We start from the raw sequence: 25,912 nt of genomic DNA, 5'->3' as shown, positions 1-25,912 counted from the left end.
GTCCAACTCTCACATCCATACATGACTACTGGAAAAACCATAGCCTTGACTAGATGGACCTTTGTTGGCAAAGTAATATCTCTGTTTTTTAATACACTATCTAGGTTGGTCATAACTTTCCTTCCAAGGAGTAAGCGTCTTTTAATTTCATGGCTGCAGTCACCATCTGCAGTGATTTTGGAGCCCCCAAAAATAAAGTCTGACTCTGTTTCCACTGTTTCCCCATCTATTTCCCATGAAGTGATGGGACCAGATGCCATGATCTTCATTTTCTGAATGTTGAGCTTTAAGCCAACTATTTCACTCTCCTCTTTCACTTTCATCAAGAGGCTTTTTAGTTCCTCTTCACTTTCTACCATAAGGGTCGTGTCATCTGCATATCTGAGGGTATTGATATTTCTCCTTGCAATCTTGATTCCAGCTTGTGCTTCTTCCAGCCCAGCGTTTCTCATGATGTACTCTGCACATAAGTTAAATAAGCAGGTGACAGTACACAGCCCTGACGTACTCTTTTTCCTCTTTGGAACCAGTCTATTTTTCCATGTCCAGTTCTAACTGTTGCTTCCTGACCTGCATACAGGTCAGGATGTTCGGCTTCTCTCATCTCTGAGTTGTCTACTGACCCTCCTGCTGATGATCTTGCCTGCTGCTTCTTTCCCCCTGCATCCCTCCCTTGCATTTAAGTATCTTCAAGAAACTTCTTCCCCAATTTTGGGTTTAGTTGGCATTTTTTGGGGCAGCACCTTTTCTTGACACAGTGTGTGTGCCAGGAGCCACTCGGTGTGTGCTTTACTTAGAGCAGGGCCTGGGCATGACAGAAACATAGGTCTCCACTGACTGGCTGGCGTGGGGGTGAGTTTCCATTCCTGGCCGTGCACTTAGACCTAAGCTCCTAAGCATTCTGATCTTAGCTCCAGGGTCTAGCCTGGTACTAGGGTTCCTACAAGAATCTACCTCATGCTCCCAATTCTGATCCCACCCCTCACTCTGACATCACAGCATTTTACCTTCTCAAACTATTATTGCTTTAAAACGATGTTGTTGGAAGCTTAAGAGGAAGGCGATATGTGTACAATTATGGCTGATTTGTGTTGTTGTACAGCAGAAACCAACATAACATTGTAATTTTCCTCTAATTAAAAAAATAATAAAAAATAAAACAAGGTCGTCATGCCTTAAGATGGACCATGAGGGCTATTTTTCTGGGTTTGTGGAGTGACCACCCTGCTGCAAAGACTTGCAGTCTGTAGGTGCCTGAGCTCAGCTCTGCCTGCTTGGGTGCCCAGGGCACTGACTGGCTATCTAGTTCTTTCTTTTGCCTCAGCAGACTTCCTTTGTTCCTATTGCTCGACTTGTTATAGGTGTAGATTATATGCCTTTACAAAGTGTTTCTTTTGTGTCATATCAAAAGTTCTTCTTTTTTAAAATGGAGGACAAGAAGCTCCAGATTAGGGGTTCAGACCAGGTTCAAACAAGGCCGTCAGACTCCATAAGCGCTCTGATGCCCTGGAACATCTCCCAGATGACTCCTGGAAAGCCTCTGAGGTCGCAAAGCCAGCCCTTTGGAGAAGGTCCACAATTCTCCCACATGCAGTGATGGCCCTTTGGACACTCTGCAGAGCTGAAGAAGGAGGATTCCATCCAGAGGACTATAAACTCAGTCTCAAAGTAACCCAGCAGAGCTATTAGATATTGGTGATGTTTATGAGCTCAGTCAGGGTATGTGCTTCTGTGTCATGCAAGTCGCTTCAGTCGTGTCTGACTCCTTGCGGGCCCACGGGCTGTAGCTCACCAGGCTCCCCTGTCCTTGGGATTCTCCAGGCAAGAATACTGCAGTGGGTCACATGCCCTCCTCCAGGGGATCTTCCTGACCCAGGGATCAAACCCGCATCTCTTACATTTCTGGCATTGGCAGGCAGACTCTTTACCGCCAGCCCCACCTGGGCAGCTCCATTCGGGGTATTTGTTAGCGTGTTCATTGACCTTACTAGGTGTCCCGCCTTCTGCTCTTGCCAGATCTGCCAGGGAGCATATATTATGCCCTTGGGTGTAGTCAGTGTTTCTCTAATTTCAGTCTTTCATATACTCATTTTCATTATTTTGACTTTGTTAAACTATTATTTATTTAACTCTTTCTGTAAATCAGCTCAAACAATTAAACATAAATGTCTTAATCTTGTCCTAAACAAGTATCCGTGAAATCATATTTTTGGTTTATTACTTATATTTTCCTAATTAACATTAAACACATTCAGAATAATTATTATAAAATATTTGCTTGCATACAAATGAAATCCTTTAATACACCTGCATGGACCCATGTGTCACGCTTTGTAAAGGACAGGCTTAGAAGGAACTTTAAGTGACAAGATCCTTTACATTGGGAGAATCTATTCTAACTTATCCACCTTCTCTCAAGATAGGATTTCCAGAGGATTCTCCTTGATGCAGCTATTCCGGATGCTCTATTATTGTAGAGATCAAGGTCACTTTCACCAGGAACTTTAATTTTTCACAGTGACTAAGATTCTAAGCTCTCTTAATTCAACAAATATTTGAGTCCGCCTAGTGCCTGTGAGGCACTGTGGGTGGGGCACTCCTGGCCCTACATTTAGCAGCTCCCCTTTCCTGTGAAGTTTCAGAGGATGATAGGAAAGGCATGCAGAGTTCCATGGGTTATGACATAATGTGCCAGAAACCCCAGTGAGGAAGTCTGTGGCTTGGGCTGGAGGCCTGAAAGGAAACTCTCCCTCCTCTGAAACCCAGGCCATTTGATCACTCATCAGTCACGTCAGGGGACAGAAAATGAAGCAGATGAGAGAGCTTAGGGAAGAAGAGAAGAGAGAGCTGGGTGGCCAGACTTCCTTGTGCACTTTTGTACCTGCCATATGGAGAGAAAACCATTCATGGCTAGGAACTTTGACCACACTGCAACCTCATCCTTTGTAAACAAGATCTAGTCACATCCTGGACTCTCCAGGCCAGGGCCCTCTGTGATCCCTGCAAGGGGAACAGGAAGGGAGACGCATGGCATCAAGACAGATCTCCCAAGAGTAAGATTGTCTTCAAGTGTGTTTGTAGATTTAAAGTTCCATTTGGGGGCAGAAATGTTGGTTCTTTCTGCCATCACCTCCATGGCCAACCTCCATTCTGTATTCAAATATGAATTAAATCTGTAATTATCCACAAGAGGAAATTAATGTGATAGGAATCCCTGGAATAACCTCCCTGAGGTCCTGGGTCTCTCCAAGAAAATGCTCCTTTATGAAAGAAGCTTTTTTCGGTTGCCAGCCTGTGTGCTAGAGTGTTGGGAAAGCATATAGCCTTAGGCATGTGCCTTGTTGTTGCACATGGATTGGGATGCTGCATTTAGAACAGAAGTGTCAGTGCAATGATGGACGTTTTGTTGTGTGATTATCTTTTAGTCATGTACATGTTTTTGTAAGGCCCATGTTTGAAAGTAGCCCTCCACAAGAGGCAGGACCAAACTGGTCCCATTTGAGAAGAAGCCCAGTGCCCCTCCCATGGGGTCCGCCGAAGGAACAGGACCTGCGCTGGGTCCCTGCCACTGCTCTTCCTCCCACTGGGATGCTATAAAATGTTGAGATGGCACCAGTGCCCCTTCCAACCATCAGGATGAGCATAATTCTCCCTAGAGGGGTGAGAAATTATAACCCTGAGCCCCCACTTTATTCAGGGACCCTTCCTTTTCTTCCTCACTGGATCTGAGGTGAATAGGAAGCAGAAGGAAAGCCATCTTGGGTTTTAGCCATTCAGTGAGTCTGGCTCTCTGTGCAAACTGCTAGCAGCATAGAAGAAAAAGAACCTGCTTTATTTCTACCACAGAAATGAGCAAATTAGTTTTTAGCAGCTGAATGCAACATCGCTGCTGCCACCAGATCACCAGGTGCCTAAAGAGAGTGGATGACTCTTTAGACAACAGCAGCAACACATGGCACTTCATACCCTTGAGAGCAACTCCACTGGAAGGATCTGCAACCTAGCAATAGCTAAAGACCACTTGAGACATCTGTCACTTGAAAGAAACCGTCTAAGGGGCATGCTGCACGTCACCTTCACTCCATCCTCTAAGCACCATCTGTATATTAGTTCAGGTTTCCAGGAAACAGCACACAAATGCTTTTGAGTCCCTTAAAGAAAGGTCTAGCAGGAGAGATGACTGAGTGTTAGTTACACCTTTGTAAGTCCTGAGAGTTAGTGCAGCAAAGGACCCGTTTTCGCAAGTGTTTTTGTATCTTTTGTACATCTCTCTTTGAAAGTGTCACTCATTACACAATTCATGCAACATTTCCTGAAATTCATTGCTAGGAAAAAGCTTTTTTGACCAGATTAATTTATTAATTCTCCCAACAAACCTTTACTGAATGTTGTGTGCCAGGCACTGGGGTAGGTATTGAAACGTAGGTGAACCAGGATGTTTTCTTGTATTTGATATAAGCACTAAGTCACCCAAGGTGTATTCAGTTTTGCTAGATCTGGCAGGAGCACCAAACTCAACTGAGCTTTCAAATACATTGACTCCTTCTTTCCAAGTAGAACTCTTTGACACTCTTCTCATTTTTATTGTTAATTAAAGCTGTATCATAAAGAGATATATTCTCATTTAAACTTTTTTATAAGACAGAAAAGTTCATAGGTTTTCTGCTGTTCATATCTGCTCTTCAAACATCCTCTAATTCCACTCCTAGGTGTGACCGCTGTTAACTGTGTGTTGTTATCATCTGGCTACTAAGCATGCAGGTGAGCACACACACACACACACACACACACACACACACACACACACACACACACTGACATTCCAAGAGCAAGGAGATTGGAATGATCCTCCCCAGGTGCAGACTGAGGTGCATTGTTAGGAAAGAACTGTAAAAAATAATGAGGACTCCTAAAAGTTAGTCTGTTTTTTATTAGCACCATATACCAGCAATTCTAAACAATGTCAGGGATAAAATACTCCTCCTTATGGGGCGGACTGCTCTCACCAGGTCACCTTCTCCAGTGCTGTAACTCTGAACATACATACACACATAGCAGATGTACATGGGTACACCTATATATACAGACAGGTGTACAAATATGTACTTATACAACACATATCTTTTGCAAAATACAGGTGGGTTATCAGACATTATTCTTATAATATTTTTCTATTAATTTATTTTGGATTTTTTCTACATCATTCTTACACATCCAGTTCTTTCTGCTGTGCTGGTCTTAGTCACTCAGTCATGTCTGACTCTTTGCAACCCCATGGACTACAGCCCGCCAGGCTCCTCTGTCCATGGGGATTCTCCAGGCAAGAATATGGAGTAGGTTGCTGTTCCCTTCTCCAAGGGATCTTCCCAACCCAGGAATTGAACTGGGGTCTCCTGCATTGCAGGCAGATTCTTTACCAACTGAGCTACCAGGGAAGCCCAGTTCCTTCTGAATGATTGCCAAATTTTCTGTGATATGAATGTATCATACATTTTTTATCCAAGCCTTCATTGTTTTGCTATTAGCATGATAAGTAGATGAGTTTTACTAATCCAGACTGATAGTCTTTTTCTTTTGTTAGGTACAGTTGCCTCATTTACATTTATTTTTTAATAACATGTGTTTATTACACTTAATTTTATTACAGTATTTGGTTGGTGATAGTATCTGTTTATATTGTTGTCGCAAAATTTATTTTGGTTATTTTGTTCTGTCTGTGCCTTCTTTGCTTTGCTTCGTCTTCCCGTTTCTCATAATAATATTTGAAAATTTGATAGTTAAATGTCTCTTTCTTGTTTTATCAATGTTGGGCAGATTTATACCTCATCATGAAAGAAGAGGAAGATTTATACTTTATACATCCTCTCAGCTTCTTTCACTCATCTCACTTTTTATTATTATTATTTTCTGTATTACCAAGATTTACAGCTTACATAGAACTAAGCTCTGAGAATGTAATTACACACTCAGTGGTCACCAATAGTCCTTTCATCCATGGCTTTCGTGATCATGACATGACTTCAAACATTTTTTTACTTATCTTTGGGTTGGCTGGATTTGTTGTGTCTTTTTTTTTTTTTTAAGAAGGTCTCATAAGTGCTATGTTATCAGATTCTTTGCATTATTAAAACTGTCTTTAGACATAAAACATAATTCTCGGGTCACAAGGTTTTCTCCATCAGAATTCTGTAGACATTGTTCACCTACTGCTTGTATTGAATGTTGATATGGAGAAGGCTGAGGTCAGCCATTTTCTCTCTTTGGGAAACATGCTTTATTTAATTTCCGAATGTCCAAAGGAATCTTTTTTAATTCTCGAACTTCATGGTTTCCGCTAAGTTATGGTTCAAATTTGAGATTGTATTTTTCCTTGATCAAAAAGTCTATTTTCTGTAGATTTTAATCAGTGGATTCATATTTTTTTGTTACTTAAGAAAACATTTCTTCCTTGTTATATTGAATATTTGTTCTGCTTTCCGCTTTAGGAATATTAGCTATACATATAATGAACGTTCTCACCCATCTGTCATCTTCTCTATACTCTCTTTTATCTTTTAGAGTTCCTTTTCATTTTTTGTTATACAAATTGCTTAAGGTATACCTCTACCTCCATATGGCTTCCCTAGTGGCTCAGCTGGTAAAGAATCCACCTGCAATGCGGGAGACCTGGGTTCGCTCCCTGGGTTGGGAAGATCCCCTGGAGAAGGGAAAGGCTACCCACTCCAGTATTCTGGCCTGGAGAATTCCATGGACTGTATAGTCCATGGGGTTTCAAGGAGTCAGACATGACTGAGCGACTTTCACTTCACTTTCACTACGTCCATATACCTAGCTGTGTTATTTATTCTTGCTGCTTCTGATGTGACTTTCGTTCTTATGCCTTTATTGTCTTAAACTTTTTTCAAATGCTACTTCAGATTATATTTTATTTCCTTTTGATATTTCATACTCTAATCTTTGATTGTCTGGTTTCTTTTCTATCTCTCCATAAAGAGCCTAAGTTCTCTTTCTTTAAAAACAGAGAGATGTGTGTGTGTGTTCAGTCATATCTGACTCTTTGTGATCCCGTGAACTGTAGTCTGCCAGGGTCCTCTGTCCATGGGATTCTCCAGGCAAGAATGCTGGAAAGGGTTGCCATTTCCTTTTCCAGGGGATCTTCCTGACCCAGGGATTGAACTTGCGTCTCTTGGATCTCCTGCATTGGCAGGCAGATTCTTCATACCACTAGTGCCACCTGGGAAGCCTCCAAAGGAGAGATAAGTATATGAAAATTTCTTCTCTTTCCTGAAGTAATTCTCTTTCTGAACAGTTTTTAAAAAAATCTGTTGTTATTTGGTAGGTTCGTTTCTTACTTGTTAGGTACTATCTTTACATGGGCCCCCTTTTGCTTTGTGGTAATATGTGAAGGAGACAAGTCTACACAGGAGGAGAGTAATAGCGAAAGTCACGAATGTCAATCTGGGCAACATCTTCACAGAACTCTTTCCAGATTTCCCTTCTTCTGCCCTGAGGGCTCGTCTTGCCTCAGTTTTTGGTTCTTCTCCATTTGCGGAGAGTACATCACCCGAACGGGAGGTCACTGTGGCTCCATGTAGAGCCTCCAGCTCATGACTGATTGTTCAAACATTCTTTATAAAGAATTCAAATAGTGCAACAAGATGTAGGTTGAAACACAAGTCTACCCCACACTTAACCCTTTCCCCTGAGATAACCACTCTTACTGGTTTTCTCTGTCTTCCGGACTGAGAGCCTGTGTGTATACAACTTGGTAAAATAGTATCCAGAATGCTTGTGTTTTCTTACTTAATAATAGATGCTGGCAGTTGTTCCATATTAGCAGATATCTTTCAACTTCAGTCTTGTTAATAGTTGCAGAGTGTTCTTTCAAATTCACACTCAGGGCATACTGAATAATTCAGGCTTTCTCAGCCAGCACATAATTTATGATAATGATGAGGGAGCATTTTCCTTCCTCTGTTTCTTCCGTGTGTTCTGCCACCTCTCGAGTTGCCTGAGTCGTCAGGATCCCCTGAAGGCCTAGTTAGGACAGGGGACAGAGCAGGAGGGATCTTGTTGGAGATGAAAGGATGGTCATTAATTCCTGCTTGTACCTACATCTACCCAACCGTAAAGTACAGGACTAGGAGGAACAGGATGGTGGGAACTTGGTTATACAGACATTAAAACAAGAAAGAAAGTTATGTAAGTGAACATGGTATCAAAAGACTCTTCAGTTTCTCTCTAGTCCCCCTTTCTACAAGGAATGAAAACCAGGAAGATACAAAGTGTGTTTAGTTTTGGCCAGTCAGAAGTTTGGTTTGTACAGCTGTCTTCACTCTATACTTTAAATGTTTTCCCTAAAAACAATACAGTTATATCTGAGATAGGGACAAAAAATAAGTTAACCATATCAGGTAGATTAAACAAACAGATTCAACAAGGGCTGAGATAAACCGCTGGAAGTTTTAACCTCAGTGAGAGAGATCGTTCAAACATGAATCTTGGATCTGATCTCCCAACTTGTATTTATTATCCTCCATGAAGACAAATAGGAATCTCTCCAGGGGGTTATTTGGAGTGCTTTCCCTGGTGAGGTAAGACTCTTGCCTGTGGTGCTTTCAACCAGAGGAGAATTTAGCATAGAGTCTCCACATAAACCCTCTGTACAACCTTCATATTGCATATCTGATCTGTTGGTTGCAGTGAGACTGGAGAAAGGGCGGGGCAATCTTAGTTAAAAAGATTCTTGAAAAATTTATTATATGTGCTTATTACATGCCTAGCATCATGCAGAACATTTTATGGGGTGTTATCTCATTTAATTTTCACAAACAGCATCATGAAGAAGGTGGAGTCATCTTCCTAGGATCAAATTCCGACTCTGCCAGTTCTAATTCTTGGTGAGATCATTTAACTCCTTTGTCTCTCCATTTTTCATAAAATGAATTAAATGTGGTATAATGCAAGGAAAGGTCCAAGCAGGGTGCCAGGGACCTGGTCAGCCCTCATTAAATGTCTGATTATATCTGTACTATTACTCTTAGTACTCCCATTTTACAAATGAAGAAACTGGGGTCCACAGAGGGAGTGTTTTTGCCATGTCACCCAGCCAATAATGTGGAGTGAAGATCCAGACCTGGGTCTGTCCCATTGTAGAGACTGGGATTTTAAACGTGAAGCTCTCTGGTCCCTTCATCACAGGCAACACTGAAGCTCAGATGTGGGGCTCAGAGCTCTTTGGGAATGTCAGGTACTCTAACAAGACAAAATGCCTTTGAACTTCCATATATAATAGGTGTAATCTGAAAAATTATGTTCATGTTGAATCCTGTTTTTCCTTGGCTTTCATTACATGAATAATTATATGATCATCCCTTTCTTGCTCAATATTTTCACTCAGAGACTCATAAACACATCTGAATCCTAGTTTACTCTCTGGAATCTTTAGTATTCTTTTGGAGTTTTCATCCATTTACTATAAAATTAAGCTCCAGCTAGAGTTATTCATAGGACTAGCTCACTAACCCTTTGTTGAATGCCATTAGGAATCTCACTAATATGTCCCTTCATCAGTGAGTGAGTGCATTCCTAAAATATTCTGCTTAGAACAAAAGATTGTTTTGTGTAAGTCCAGGTAGGTAATTATATGTGAGAGTTGTTTTTGTTATGCCTTTCAGAAGTGTGACATTATATGTGGAGATAAGAATATAGGTTTTGTTATTTTAAAATCTTCTTTAGAAGATAAAATCCTTTTCTAGAAGCTCAAAAACAAATGGAAGCACCATTGATTCTAATTATTTGTGGTCATTATTGGGTTGGCTTAAAACTCGTTTAGAAAACCCAAATGAACTTTTTGGACAACCCAATATATTCTATGAATGAACTTTTTGGACTACTTAGTATATTCTATGAATATTTTTTTTTGTTGCTGCTCAGTTGCCCAGTTGTGTCTGACTCTTTGCAGCCCCATGAACTGCAGCACATCAGGTCTCTCTGTCCCTCACCATCTCCCGAATTTTGCCCAAGTTCACGCCCATTGCATTGGTGATGCCATCCAGCCATCTCATCCTCTGACACCTGCTTCTACTTCTGCCTTCAATCTTTCCCAGCATCAGGAACTTTTTCCAATCAATCAGCTGTTCACATCGGATGACCAAAATACTAGAGTGTCAGCTTCAGCATCAGTCCTTCCAGTGAGTATTGAGAGTTGATTTCCCTTAGGATTGACTGGTTTAATCTCCTCAGGAGTCTTCTCCAGCACTACAATTTGAAGGCATCAATTCCTTGGTACTCTGCCTTCTTTACAGTCCAGCTCTCACAACCATACATGGTGCTGCTGCTGCTAATTTGCTTCAGTCGTGTCCGACTCTGTGTGACCCCATAGATGGCAGCCCACCAGGCTCCCCCATCCCTGGGACTCTCCAGGCAAGAACACTGGAGTGGGTTGCCATTTCCTTCTCCAATGCATGAAAGTGAAAAGTGAAAGTGAAATCGCTCAGTCGTGTCCAACTCTTAGCGATCCCATGGACTGCAGCCTACCAGGCTCCTCCATCCATGGGATTTTCCAGGCAAGAGTACTGGAGTGGGGTGCCACTGCCTTCTCCACAACAGTACGTGGCCACTGGGAAAACCATAGCCTTGACTCTACGGACATTTGTTGGCAGAGTAAAGTCTCTGCTTTTCAACACACTGTATAGGTTCGTCATAGCTTTCCTGCCAAGAAGCAAACGTCTTCAAATTTCACGACTACGGTCACCATCCATGGTGATTTTGGAGCCCAAGAAGAGGAAATCTGTCACTACTTCCACCTTTTCCCCTCTATTTGGCATGAAGTAACGGGGCTGGATGCCATGATCTTAGTTTTTTTAATATTTTGTTTTTAAGTCAGCTCTTTCACTCTCCTCCTTCACCCTCATCAAGAGGCTCTTTATTTCCTCTTTGCTTTCTGCCATTAGAGTGGTATCATCCACATATCTGAGGTTGTTTATGTTTCTCCTGGCAATCTTGATTCCAGCTTGTAGCTCCTCCAGCCCAGCATTTTTCATGATGTGCTCAGTGTATAGATTAAACAAACAGGGTGACAGCAGACCGCCCAGTCATACTCCTTTCTTAATCTTGAGCCAATCAGTTGTTCCATTTTCCATGCAGTGTTCTGACTATTGCTTCTTGATCAGCATACAGGTTTCTCAGGAGACAGGTAAGATGGTCTGGTATTCTCATCTCTTTAAAAGCTTTCCACAGTTTATTATGGTCCACACAGTTTGTTTACAATATTTGCAGAGTACATCATGTGAAATGCCAGGCGGGATGAAGCACAAGCTGGAATCAAGATTGCCCAGAGAAATATCAATAACTGCAGATATACAGATGACACCACCCTTATGGCAGAAAGTGAAGAGGAACTAAAAAGCCTCTTGATGAAAGTGAAAGACGAGAGTGAAAAAAGCTGGCCTAAAACTCAACATTCAAAACACAAAGATCATGGCATCTGGTCCCATCACTTCATGGCAGATACATGGGGAAACAATGGAAACAGTGGCAGACTTTATTTTTTTGGGCTCCAAAATCACTGCAGATGATGACTGCAGCCATGAAATTAAAAGATGGTTGGTCCTTGGAAGAAAAGCTATGACCAATCTAGACAGCATATTAAAAAGCAGAAACATCACTTTACCAACAGAGATCCAACTAGTCAAAGTTATAGTTTTTCCAGTAGTCGTGTATGGATGTGAGAGTTGGACTATAAGGAAGGCTGAGTGCCGAAGAATTGATGCTTTTGAACTGTAATGTTGGAGAAGACTCTTGAGAGTCCCTTGGACTGCAAGGAGGTCAAACCAGTCAATCCTAAAGGATATCAATCCTGAATATTCATTGGAAGGACTGATGCTGAAGTTGAAACTCCAATACTTTGGTCACCTGATGCAAAGAGCTGACTCATTAGAAAAGACCTTGATTCTGGGAAAGATTGAAGGTAGGAGAAGAGGATGGCAGAAGGGGATGGTTGGATGGCATCACCAACTCAATGGACATGAGTTTGAGCAAGCTCCAGGAGGTGGTGAAGGACAGGGAAGCCTGGGGTGCTGCAGTCCATGGGGTCACAAAGAGTTGGACAGGACTAGCACAACAACCACACCGTCAAAAGCTTTTGCATAGTCAATGAAACAGAAGTAAATGTTTTTCTGGAATTCCCTAATTTTCTCTATGATCCAGAAAATGTTGGCAATCTGACCTCTGGTTCCTCTTCCTTTTCTAAATCCCTCTTGGATATCTGGAAGTTCTTGGGTCACATAATGCTGAAGCCTAGTATGCAGAATTTTAAGCATGACCTTGCTAGCATGGGACAGAGAAGGCAATGGGACCCCACTCCAGTACTCTTGCCTGGAAAATCCCACGGACAGGGGAGCCTGGTAGGCTGCAGTCCATGGGGTTGCTAAGAGTCAGACATGACTAAGGAGCTTCACTTTCACTTTTCACTTTCATGCATTGGAGAAAGCAATGCCACCCCACTCCAGTTCTCCTGCCTGGAAAATCCCATGGATGGGGGAGCCTGGTAGGCTACAGTACACGGGATCACGAAGAGTCGGACACGACTGAGCGACTTCACTTTCACTTTTCACTTTCATGCATTGGAGAAGGAAATGGCACCCCACTCCAGTGTTCTTGCCTGGAGAATCCCAGGGACAGGGGAGCCTGGTGGGCTGCCGTCTATGGAGTCACACAGAGTCAGACATGACTGACGTGACTTAGCAGCAGCAGCAGCTAGCATGGGAGATGAGTGTAGTTGTCTGATGGTTAGCACATTCTTTAGTATTACCCTTCTTGGAAATGGGGAGGAGGATTGACCTTTTTCAGTCCTGTGGCAGCTTCTGGGTCTTTCAGACTTGCTAACATATTGAATGTAACACCTTGATGGTATTATGTTTTAGGATTTTGAATAGTTCTACTGGAATGCCATTGCATACACTAGCTTTATTAACAGCAGTGCTTCCTAAGACCCACTTGACTTTGCTCTCTAGAATGTCTGACTCTGGGTGGCTGACCACACCATTGTAGTCATCCAGTTCATTTGGATCTTTTTTAACACAGTTCTTCTGTGTATTCTTTCCATCTCCTCTTGATCTCTTCAGTGTCTGCTAGATCTCTACCATTTATGTCCTTTATTGTGCCTGTATTTGGGCAAAATGTTCCCTTGATATCTCTAGTTTTCCTGAAGAGAGCTCTAGTCTTTCCCTCCTGTTGTTTTCCTCTATTTTTATACATTGTTCTTTGAAGAAGGCCTTCTTTTCTGTCTTTTTTTATTCTTTGGAAATCTGCCTTTAGTTGGATATACCTTTTCCTTTTCCCCTTGCTTTTCACTTCTCTTCTATCTTTAGCTATTTGTAAGGCCTCCTCAGATAACCACTTCTTGCTTCCCCCCACCCCTTTGGGATGGCTTTGCTTGCTTCCTCCTGTACAATATTGTAACCTCTGTCCATAGTTCTTCAGGCACACTGTTTACAGGTTCTAACCCCTTGAATCTATTTGTTACTTTCACTGCATATTCATAGGTGATTTGATTTAAATCACACCTGGCTGATCTATCGGTTTTCCCCACCTTCTTTAGTTTAGGCCTGAATTTTGCTATGAGAAGTTGATGATCTGAGCCACAGTCAGCTCCAGGTCTTGTTATTGATGACTGTATACAGCTTCTCCATCTTTGCCTACAAAGAATGTAATCAGTTTGATTTTGGTATTGGCCATTTGGTGATGCTTTTGAATTGTGGTGCTGGACAAGATTCTTGAGAGTCCCTTGGACTGTAAGGAGATCCAACCAGTCCATTCTGAAGAAGATCAACCCTGGGATTTCTTTGGAAGGAATGATGCAAAAGCTGAAACTCCAGGACTTTGGCCACCTCATGCGAAGAGTTGACTCATTGAAAAAGACCCTGATGCTGGGAGGGGTTGGGGGCAGGAGGAGAAGGGGATGACAGAGGGTGAGATGGCTGGATGGCATCACTGACTCGATGGACATGAGTTGGGGTGAACTCTGGGAGTTGGTGATGGACAGGGAGGCCTGGTGTGCTGCGATTCATGGGGTTGCAAAGAGTCGGACACGACTGAGTGACTGAACTGAATTGATGTGTAAAGTCATCTCTTGTGTTGTTGAAAAAAGTTATTTGCTATGATCAATTCATTCTCTTGACAGAATCAGTTAGCCTTTGCCCTGCTTCATTTTGTTTGCCAAGGCCAAACTTGCCTGTTACTCCAGGTATCTCTTGACTTTCTACTTTCGCATTCCAATCCCCAATGATGAATAGAACATCTTTTTTGTGTGTGTGCTAGTTCTAGGAGGTCTTCTAGGTCTTCATAGAACTGATCAACTTCAGCCTCTTTGGCATCAGTGGTAGAGGCATAGACTTGGATTACTGTGATGTTAAATGGCTGGCCTTGGAAACCAACCGAGATCACTGTGTCATTTTTGAGACTGCACCCAAGTACTGAATTTTGGGCTCTTTTGTTCACTATGAGGGCTACTCCATTACTTCTAAGAGATTCTTGCCCACAGTAGTAGATATAATGGTCATCTGAATTAAATCTGCCCATTCCTGTCCATTTTAGTTCACTGATTCCTAAGATGTTGATGTTTATTCTTGCCATCTCCTGCTTGACCACATCCAGTTTACCTTGATTCATGGACCTAACATTCCAGGTTCCTATGCAATGCTGTTCTTTGCAGCATTGGATTTTACTTTCATCACCAGACACATCCGCAACTGAGCATCATTTCCACTTTGGCCCAGCCGCTTCATTCTTTCTGGGGCTATTAGGAGTGGTCCTCTGCTCTTCCCCAGGGGCGTATTGGACACCTTCAGATCTGGGGGACTCATCTTGTGGTGTCAAATCTTTTTGTCCTTTTATATAGTTCATGAGGTTCTCATGGCAAGTTTACTGGGGTGGTTTGCCGTTCCCTCCTCCAGAATATATTAGAAACACTGAATGTGTGAGTATTGACCCATTGCTCACAGGGGAAAAGTAGGGTTAGGTTCCTGTGAGCTTCTGGTCAAAACATTTCAGCTTACCAGTATATAACTTTATTTTATGTGTCTGTCTGCTTAAAAACACCTTTTAAAATATATATTGTTGACTCATTAACATTGAAGTCATGGTCAACAGTACTGTAACTCATGCCTTGAAGAAAGCTTATATACCACATTTTTTTTCCCCCTTAAGGCATATCTCAGCCTTCTTGTGCTTGGGAAAACCAGATAGCACTTCAGCACTGCACTTGGGGGCCATTTTAAACAGTGAAATCACTGATAAAAAGGACAAAAAATGCAAAAATGTTGGTATTATGCACACTGTTAAAAGAACACTTGCTTGTAGTATGAGAGCTGAAACACAAGGGCAGAGCATCTCCTTGTTCAACCTCAGTCCAGGGCACACATAAATTTCCACTGCTCTGTGCATGTAGAGCAATGATTGTCAAAGTTCCCCAGCTAATGAGGATGAGGTTACAAGCAAATTTTAGCAAGGAAGCAAATTCTCATATACGGAATCTTCAAATAATGAGGAACTACTGTATTTTGCTTTCAAAATGTCCCTTTTTGCTCCTTTTCAGGTTTTAATTTGGGAACTATGAGAGATTAATTGCATTTATGGCCACCATATTGGTCTTCCAGTATCAGGCTGTCTGTCCTGTAACTCTTGGTCCCCTCCTACATTAATTCCAGACTTGGGCATGTGATCTGGCTTGGCCAACGGGATGTTAACAAATCTGGTGTGGGTAAAAGCTTTAGAGGTACCTGTGCATTTCCTCCTTTCCTTGTGGACCCCTGCCACCATCATGAGAACATAGCCTACAAGAAGGGAGTGGGAGACACGTGGAAGAGAGCAGAATTGTCTTATTCAAGGCCATTTAGACCAGCTAGCCATTAGTTGACCACAGATGCATGAGAGAGCCCAGCCACCTAAGATCAGCCAAACCTGGCTCAGGTCAGCCAGTTGACCAACCCAATCCATTGACTGTGAGAAATAAACAATAGATTTTATTTTTATTTTATTTTTAAATTAATTTATTTTAATTGGAGGCTAATTACTTTACAATATTGTATTGGTTTTGCCATACATCAACATGAATCCGCCACGGAGGGTGGTTTTTTGCACATCACTAACTAACTGATCCAAGGATTTGAGCATCTCCCGGTTTAATTTGAAGGCTTCCCTGGTGGCTCAGAGGTTAAAGTGTCTGCCTCCAATGCGGGAGACCTGGGTTTGATCCTTGGGTCGGGAAGACCACCTGGAGAAGGAAATGGCAACCCACTCCAGTACTCTTGCCTGGAGAATCCCATGGACGGAGGAGCCTGGTAGGCTACAGTCCATGAGGTCGCAAAGAGTCAGACACGACTGAGTGACTTCACTTAGTTTTAATTTCAGAGCTTTAGCATTCTAGATCCTCTAGAAGAGCATCAGGCAGCCACTTCAGCTGAAGGTTGATGCCTGCCTGTCTGTCATGTGAAGATGGAAAAGGAGATAAATCATTTCAACTTAGACCAGGGAAGAGAGAAGGGAAATAATGGTCAACAGGGAAGGTCATTAGATTGGGGGAGAATTCAGAGTACAGTTTTTCACATCTACCTTCCCAGGTCTTAATGAGTATCTTCCAATTATTTTAATTTAACTTTGGCTTGGCTAGGCTCAAATATGACTGTTAAGCTTTTTTCCCCCTTTTACATGTAATAATGTTTTTTTAAATTTATTTTGCACTGAAAGGAGAGAAAAAGAGGCAGCCAGGGAAAAGGAGGGGTAGAGGTAGAAAGAAGGTAGTAAATTATGTACAGAAAATAATTTCTCTCGTTTCAGTCTCAGAACATGAAGGAAAATTCACAAGGGGTACCATACATCAATAACTACACTGTGTTTCTCTAGAAAAGCTACTGGTCCCAAGGTATAATAAAAGTTACACTTAAGAATACCATAAACCTTTTAAAAGTCACTGTTTGAATCAAAATAATTTTCTGATAAAATATTAATTCTCAAAATGAATTATAAAATATGAACAAAAAACAGCTTAGGCGATTTTTATTTCTGACAATAAAGTTAAAATATCCTGGAGAAAGTGACAGGTACTAGGAGCTAGTTCTCAGAATCAATGAATGAAAATATGAGTTTGAAATTTCCTCAGATTCTATTCTGTCTTTTAGATCTCAGTTACTAGGAAGGTGCCAGGCTCCATGCTTGGCCCTATATGGGGCTTCAGGCCAGGCTGTCAAAGGGAAATCTCAAAACACAGTTGGAGCTCAAAATGTAACTTTAGGGTAACTCATCACCCCTTCTGAATTTATTTCCTGGACACTGGCTCTTTAAATGAAAAGATAGATCTTAGATAAAGATACAAATCTGAGGCAATTATTTTAAAATGCAGAAAAAAATGAACTCACTTATTGAAGGACAGCTCTGAGTGGAAGTAAAAATTCTGTGAAGTAATTAACTGAAAATTACCTTACAGAAATTTATGCTAATCTATTACTTTACCGCTAGTGTTAAAAGGATCAGTTCCTTTAATTTATAAATTTTACTGTTGGGTTTTTGGTATAGCAAATATTGGTTTTATCACATATTCCTGTGATAACACAGGTCTCTGGAGTCAGACTCCTTGCATTCAGCTCTTAACTTCACCATCTGTAAAACCTGTAATTTTAGGTAAACTCCTTGACCTCTCTGTGCCCCAATTTCTTCATCTGTAAAATGGAAATAATAATACTACCCGTTTCCTTTTTTTTTGCTATGTGAATTAAATGAGGTGATGTGTGTAAGGGGTCATTCCATGTCAGCTAATAATAAATATACATTAGTGTCAGCTAGGAAACCCAAGCCTTCATCTGACATTTCCCCAAAACATTTCCTGACCTGTCCTGAGTGTCAGTTTCAGATCCACCAACCTTAACGCCCTCCTCTGCTTTTTCTCAATGGTAGGTGAATTTCAGATATTACTATGAAAGTCCTTTTCCACCAGGAGCACTGCCTTCCCGTGTAATGTAAAATCAACATAAGTACTTCCAGATTTGGATAACAACACTTAATTCAGCTTGTTTGTATAGGAGACTAGATGAATCAAGACTCTTCAGCGAACCCATTCCTATGCTGAACCCCTAAAAGTCTCTTTCCTGTCCTCCCAAACTCTGCCCATCACCTCCAACCTCAACTGTCGTGCTTATCCTCTACAACCTAGAAATTTCCTGGGTTTGAAGAGTCCCTGCTGTGTCAGGGCTGGGCCCTGGTGATGACATTTTCTGAGGCTAGTTAAAGCATTTGTTGACATTTTTGTTGGATGTCTATATGTAGTCCTTGAACATAACTGAACTATAACTCTTTACAAGTTCGCTCATTCATAGTTTCCCTATATTAAAACAACCTCCTATTTACAGTTGTAAATCTCTGGGGATTTCCTGCTCCACCTTAGGAAATCCGATGTGCCTGGTGGACTCTGAGGCCCAGATATGACTGAATGTACATCCTTGTTTTCCTTCCAGCCCATTTTCAAATCTATTTAAATGCTGTTCCAGTCCAGAGCCTCTGGCAATTCCCTCCCAGTCTCCCTGAGCCGACCCCCTGATTGACCATTGATAGATCAATTCTCATCTTGCCTTGTTTAACTCATATGCTCTCTCAAGCTGCTGTTACACAAACACAAAATGGGGGAGGTCAGGGGGGTTAGAAATAATTTAGAGTCCACGACAAGGTGCAGTTTGGAAAGGCCTGACTTCAGCTGACCCAGCCTCCAGCCATAACTCCGCATCACCATCCACACTGAGCTTCATCAATCTTCCCTCTTCCAATTAGCCCCCTTCCCTAAAGAAAGTGACATGCTCACAGTTACAGGGCATCCAGTAACAAAGTTAATTAGGAGTTAGGTCTCTAAGTAGTATCGCCTTTCCCTGGGAAAAAATTCCTCTGTTACCAGAAAATGGAGTTTGAAACCAAGCAAAACAGAAAATGCCATGACTGAGCATAACAGTGTCTCTATGAAATGGAGCCGTGCATGGTAGCATGTTTGTTTGGAATAGAAAAGACAAAGGCAGAGTGTGTTGTATTATTTAAATAATAATAACAATAATGGCTACCATTTACTAAGCGTATACAATATGCTATGTGTTGTGGCAAGATTTTGGTATTTTATCTCATTTTGATTCCCATGACAGCGCTATTCTTCATCAGAAGGCCTATATGCTTATCATGTGCTCAATAAATTTAAAAAGAATATAGGTGTGGTAGGGATAATATTTGGAGAAGGAAATGGCAACCCACTCCAGTATTTTTCCAGGATAATCTCATGGACAGAGGGTTCTGGCGGACAATAATCCATGGTGTTTCAAAAGAGTCAGACACGACTGAGCGACTGAGCACACAGGGGCACTGTTTTCAGAACATTGAGGCAGTACGTTTAAATGCTTTCCTGCATAGTGTCTGGCGGCCACTCCCTCCCCTGTAGGATCTGGGAAAGGGAAGCAGTGCTGTGCGATGTGCATTGTGGGTATATGGGAAGGTCAAGGATGGAAGGGGAGAGGAAGTGGAAATCCTGTTGCTGGGGCTGTGGGAAGAAGAAGGGGATAAAACTCGGCGAAGGTGTGCTGGCAGCATGTGGATCCTGGCCTTGCTTGCTCTGGCTGGAGTCCAGGGGGATATGAAAATGTGTGTTTATGGGGGAGGGAGCACTGTTAGGTGGAGGTACAAGGTGAAAGTAGAGGAGATCTCGGGACTCATGATGAAAACTAGCTTGCAGAATGAACCACAACCTGGGGTTGCCAGGCTATGAGGCAGAAAGAAAGCCTGGGCAAGAACTCTAGAACCTGAATGGGATGAAATAGATGCACAAGTTCCTGTAGGTCAGCAGTGACGGCTAGCTATTTCCCAGATTTTCACTCATTTGTCTTCTAAAATAAGAGAAGCCTATTTTGGGGACAGAAAACCACCCAATTGAAAGACTACATTATATCTAGATATGACTGTAGAACTAAATTATGGACAGTGAAATGTAAGCAAAAAATTGAATAGAACTGAAGTGGCTCCTTAAAGGAAGCTGACCCATCGGAGGAACACTCCCTATCCTTTTTGCTATTGCTTGGAAGCTGGACAAAATGGCTGGAGCTTCAGCTGCCATTCTGTAACACAAACACCTTGTAGCTAAAATATCTGGGGTAGGTAAAAAGATGTGTAGAGTGTATATGCAGCTCCTCCCAAAGGATTGCTACTTTTTACTTGTTAACTTCTAAGTTTAGTTCTGTAAGCTATTGAATAAGATTTATATTTATGATATACTCTACCTAGCTATGAAAGAAAGTGTTAGTTGCTCAGTCGTGTTTGACTCTTTACGACCCCATGGACTGTAGCCCTGCCAGGCTCCTCTGTCCATGGGATTTTCCTGGCAAGAATACTGGAGTAGGTAGCCATTCCCTTCTCCAGGGGATCTTCTTGACCCAGGAATCAAATCCAGGTCTCCCGAATTGCATGTATACAAATGTTAGATGAATATGCCCTTTGATGGAGCAATTCCACTTCCAGGAATGTATCCTTATGGATATACTTGAACATGTGCTGAAATATATATACATATTAAGAGTAGCATTGTGTCAAATAACAAAAGCCTGGAAACAACCTAAATAGATAGGTATATGAAACTGATGTAATAAATTCTAGTATAAAGTGAAATACTCTGCAGCTAAGAACAAGACTGGGCCAAAACTGTTGATTTACTTCTATTGATCTTACAGGGAACAATTCCAGCATATATCATTAAGTAAGAAAATTCAAGGAACAGAAGCATGAAAACAATGGTACTATTTCAGTAGTGGTCCAGTGGGTGGAAAAAATTACAGAGGAAACCAAAAATGGAAGAAAACATTTCTTCCTCATAATTACTGAAAAGAGTGTGAGTCTAAGAGACAACTGGTTCCTTATAATAATATAGACATTTATATTAGGCTGAAAGATTTGATGCTCATGACACGGCTGAGCTAAGCAGGACCTTAGATCAGCAGTCAGAGAGGCGATGGGGTGGCTGCCATATGCTGCCTTTGCTGTTCCTCAGATGAGGCAGGAAGAGGTCTGGGGAAAGCAGAGGGAGGCTCAAATTTGGAAACCAAAGTGAGGAAGGGACAGGGAGCAGGGAGGGGCAGTGGAAGGCCAGGAGACAGAGATCCTGTGCTCTGGACGGTAGATGGGGAGCAGCCTTTCTTTCTAACTTCCTTGTCATTTCTTTCCCGGATATTCTGGTTGTGGGGAAAACTCCCCATGGAGTTCTGCTCCATCACCCGCATTGGAGAGGGTTTGCTGAAGGAAGAGGGGAAGGAGGCTGTAGCCCTGCACCAGAGCTAACTAGCTTCTCTGAAGGCAGGTCTCCCAGGGCACTCCACGGTCCCAGCCGTCTCTATGTACTTGACATGAGAAATTCATTAATCATTCAAATGGACAGATTCGTGGTGGGCAAACAGCTCTGTGTCACCATTCCCCTTGGGAATAGCATGTGAACAGAATTAGATATCTATAAAAATTGGGTGACAGATGGGCTGTTTGGAACAGTTTCATTTATGGCCATTAACTGGCACCTTTTGAAACAGCATCTGGGATGCTGGTGGTCCCTTTCAGGAACAAATTGTAAAACCCGCACGACCCAGTGTCCGGTTCCATGTGTTTCCCAGAGTTGCAGCGACTGCACAGCTGGGTCCTTGGTCTCCCCTCTCCTGGGGCTGAAACCACCATGAACCCTGCTGTCTTCCTCTCCTCAGCTCAGCACCTTTGGGGCCTCACACCATCCTGCTCTGGTCCTTCACCACTGGGAAGCAGTTTTCCGTTCCCTGAGAACAGACAGTGGGGGAATATGGCCCTAACACAGCTAGGCGAATGCCTAGCCACCTCTGCCTTAGCCTGGCCCATTCCTGAATCTTCTTTCCTTTCTAATTTTGTTTTAAAAGTAAAATACTCAAGTGAAAATATTGATATGGGTTTCCTGTTCAGACATTCTCACCAGCCCTCAGGAAGGCTGATGTGTGTTAGGTACCATGGGCCTAGGGATTCCAGATCTAAGGAATGCTAGGATCTCAGAATCTGCTTGTCACCCTGTGATGGACCACAGAGGTCCAGCCCCTCCCCCTGCATGTTTGGGCGGAGCCCCAGAGTTGTAAAATGCCTTCCAAGGTGGCGCAGCTGGGCGTCCCATGCCCCACAGCTATCCTTGCAGCCATGTCTCTTGATTCCCATATTACATGAATGCAGTGATGTGGTGTGTGAGAGGCTGCTTTTCCAGAGAAAGGGAGAGGCCCTCCTTTGCCATTTCTCCCATTCTGAAGTGAGTTTAGGGCTCTGGAAGTGTCAGGCCCAAGGAGGTTAAGTCTCTACACACATTGATGGTGTGGACATTCCGTTACCCTCTGACCCCAGGGTCAGAGGTCATTTCCCAGAGCCTTCAGCCACTAACACCCTTCTCCACTCTTGCCCTCACATGCCCTTGTCCCCTCTTAGGTGGAACCTCTCTCTCCCAGCAGCCCCTCCAACAATCCCCTCCAGCCTCCACCACTCCTGAGGCTCTCTCCACACTCTGACTCAACAGGCGGGTAGATTTCGTGTGTGTGTCCTCTCTCCCTGACCTGCTTCATGGAACACACAAGTCATACTTGAAAAGGACAGTGAGGTCTGATGAAGAATCAATATCGTTAACCTAACGAGGGCCTTCTGGGGCCAGAAATTTCCTGCTGGATATGCCTTGACCTTCTGCCTCATGACATCTGCTTTCCCTCAGGCTCTGGTATTGAAGGGCCCTCTGAAGTATGTGGGTCAGGCAGCAGAAGTTTCAAGCGGAAGCCTGGATTAAGACACATTCTTACAAGCTCTTGGAGCAGTGGGGATTGGGGCTGATGCACTAATCCAGAGGGTGAAGGCAGGGGGCGTCTCCCAAGGATAGCTGGGTGATGAGGAACTTTGGCAGCTTTGTGTGAGCAGAAGCATGGACCATGGGGCCAGGAATAAGATCACAGTTGAGAGTTTCTGCCAAATTCCTGCCTTCTTGGCTTCATAGACTCTTACTGTAAGGCAAGACTACAGAGAGCAAAACCCAATCTCCTACTCAGTGTTCCACATCCCTGACCTGCTCACTCAGCACCTGCTTGTATATATCCAGTGACAGATATGTGACTGCTCCGGGAGGAAGTCCACTGCCTATTGGGTCCCTCTAGTGCCATCAGCTGAACTTTAGCTCCTTGTGACTTCCGGCTGATTCAAGGTCCACTCGTGGAATAACAGAGAACAGTTTACTTTTCAGATAATAACACTTTAAATATTCAAAGGGAGATACCAGTTTCTTCCCTGCCTGCCTCTACTCTGAAGTCTCCTCTAGGCTCTGCATTTTCAGTGTCTTAGATGCTCTTGTGTGGACTTACTCCATCCATCAAGAGAGTATCATATAGTGGACAAAGCAAAGGCTTTGAGTCAAATGAGGGTTCTAATATACTGATACATTAACTCTGGATCAGCATCATCATCTGAAAATGGGGATAAAGTGCTGTAGTGGGCGAGTTATTATTGGGCAAGCTTGGGCATTCTCCACTGGTTCAGATTGTTCCCCATTGTTGCAGGCATGTGTGGGTCCTTCCCAACTCCTATGATGGCCAGTGAAAATCAGAAGAAAACCAAGAAAAATCTTGACCACATGCTGGGTGGTCTTCAGTGAAGTGAAGTTCCCATGGAATCTTTCTCGGGGACTGATCAGCAGTCTCTGAGGATGGTGATGGATGCTGCTCACTTGAATGGAGGCTCCCACTTGGATCCTCAAGTGGTACCCATTCATGGTGCTCTGTCCACCTGCTTCTGCTGGGTAGAGATCTCTCTATCTTCTTGGACAACTTCTCTTTAATTTGCTCCCAGACTTCTGGGTACAAGAGTTCCAGTCAATGGAACTAGCTCACAAAGAGTGATGTGAAGTGGGGCTTAAACTTGCACTACCTAGTGCAGTGAAGAAAAGGAAGAAACACAAAATGGTTGCATTTCTATATTAAAATAGTCTTAGCAGGTTATTATTATGAGTGTACCAGAAATGCCTGGGCTTCCCTGGTGGCTCACTGGAAAAGAATCCACCTGCCAATGCAGGAGATGAAGGTTCGATCCCTGGGTCGGGAATATCTCCTGGAGAAGGAAATGGCAATGTACTCTGATATTCTTGCCTTGGAAATCCCATAGACAGAGGAGCCTGGTGGGCTACAGTCCATGGGGTTGCAAAGAATTGGGCACGATTTAGGGACTAAATGGCAACAACTAGAAATGCCCAGCTCTCATCCTGGCCTGGCCATGGAGGATGCTCACTGAGTGAGGGTCTTGGTCCTCTCTAGTAGTAATCCTGTGAAAGGTAAATGTGTGGTCCCCAGTTGGAAGCAACACTTCAGAAGCAGTTTGCCAGGGCAAAGCAATGCAGAAGCATTATTTCCCTTAATTGGAACATCTTTCTTCCATTGAACTGTGTTGAAGCTGCAAAATCATCGTTGGGACTTGCATCATTCTGTTAACTCTCACTGGGCTGCTGTAACTAAACTCCTAGTTTTATTATTGCTTGTGAACCACATATAGTTTAGTCAAATCTCTCCTGTTCTCTACTTCTGCAATTAATTAAAAAACTTGTGGTGTATAATTTCTTCTTCAACCTGTATGTCACTTTGTTTTAGACCTGTCTAAAGCTTAGCTTTCTTATCTGAAAACTGAAGGCTTTGGGCTTTGTGATCTGAAGCTTTTGTCCAGCTTTGACAGCCTGTATTTCATAAGTTGTATCTCTCCTTAGACTTTTTCAGCAGTTTAACAAGTATCTCACATCCAATTTGTTTTTCAGCTCTGCCTTTGTTGCAAATCTGGGCCTTCATCCTCGTCTGACAACTTCCAGCCCTAGGGCCAAGGACAGAAGCTTGCCAGGGTGATGTTTAATTTTGTTTGTCAAGTTGATTGGACCATGGGTACCCAGATATTTGGTTAAGTGTTATTTTAGGTGTGATTGTCAGGTTGTTTTTGGATGAGACTAACATTAAAATCTGCAGACCGAGTAAAGCAGATTGTCCTAACCAATGTGAGTGAACATTATCCAATTAGCTCAAGGTCTGAATAGAAAAAAGAGGCTGACCTCCTCTGAATAAGAAAGAATTCTTCTTGCCTAATTGTCTTTGGGCTCAGATATTGGGAATTCTCCCCCCTTCAGTCTTTGGACTACAATTGGAATGTTAGTTCTTCCTGGGTCTCTAGTCTGCCAGCTTTCAGGCTGAAAACCATTGGCTCTTCTGGTTCTTAGGCCTTTAGACTCTGATAAAACTAAATTGACAGTTTTCCTAGGTCACTAGCTTGCTGACACTTTGCAGATCTTGGGACTTGTTTCCATAATCATGTGGGTTAATTTCTTATAATAATTCTCTCTCTAACTTTACATATATAGTGGCTCAGACAGTAAGCGTCTACCTACAATGCGGGAGACCAGGGTTCAATCCCTCGGTTGGGAAGATCTCCTGGAGAAGGAAATGGCAACCTGCTCCAGTATTCTTGCCTGGAAAATCCCATGGACAGAGGAGCCTGGTAGGCTAAAGTCCATGAGGTCGCAAAGAGTTGGACATGACTGAGTGACTTCATTTTCTTTCTTTCTTTCACTTTCTATGGCTTACACATATATGCATTTTGTTTTTCTATATGCATAAATTACATGTTTTTAAACATCTAAATCATATATATATAAATTCGTGTCCAACTCTTTGCCACCCCAAGCCCACCAGGCTCCTCTGACCATGGGGATTCTCCAGGCAAGAATACTGGAGTGGGTAGCCATGCCCTCCTCAGGGGATCTTCCCAACCCAGGGATCAAACCCAGGTCTCCCACATTGCAGGTGAATTATTTACCATCTGAGCCACCAGGGAAGCC

The sequence above is a fragment of the Capra hircus genome, chromosome 20 (genome assembly GCF_001704415.2).
Source record: "Capra hircus breed San Clemente chromosome 20, ASM170441v1, whole genome shotgun sequence".
Taxonomy (NCBI): Eukaryota; Metazoa; Chordata; class Mammalia; order Artiodactyla; family Bovidae; genus Capra; species Capra hircus.
Note: the sequence above shows the minus strand (reverse complement) of the source record.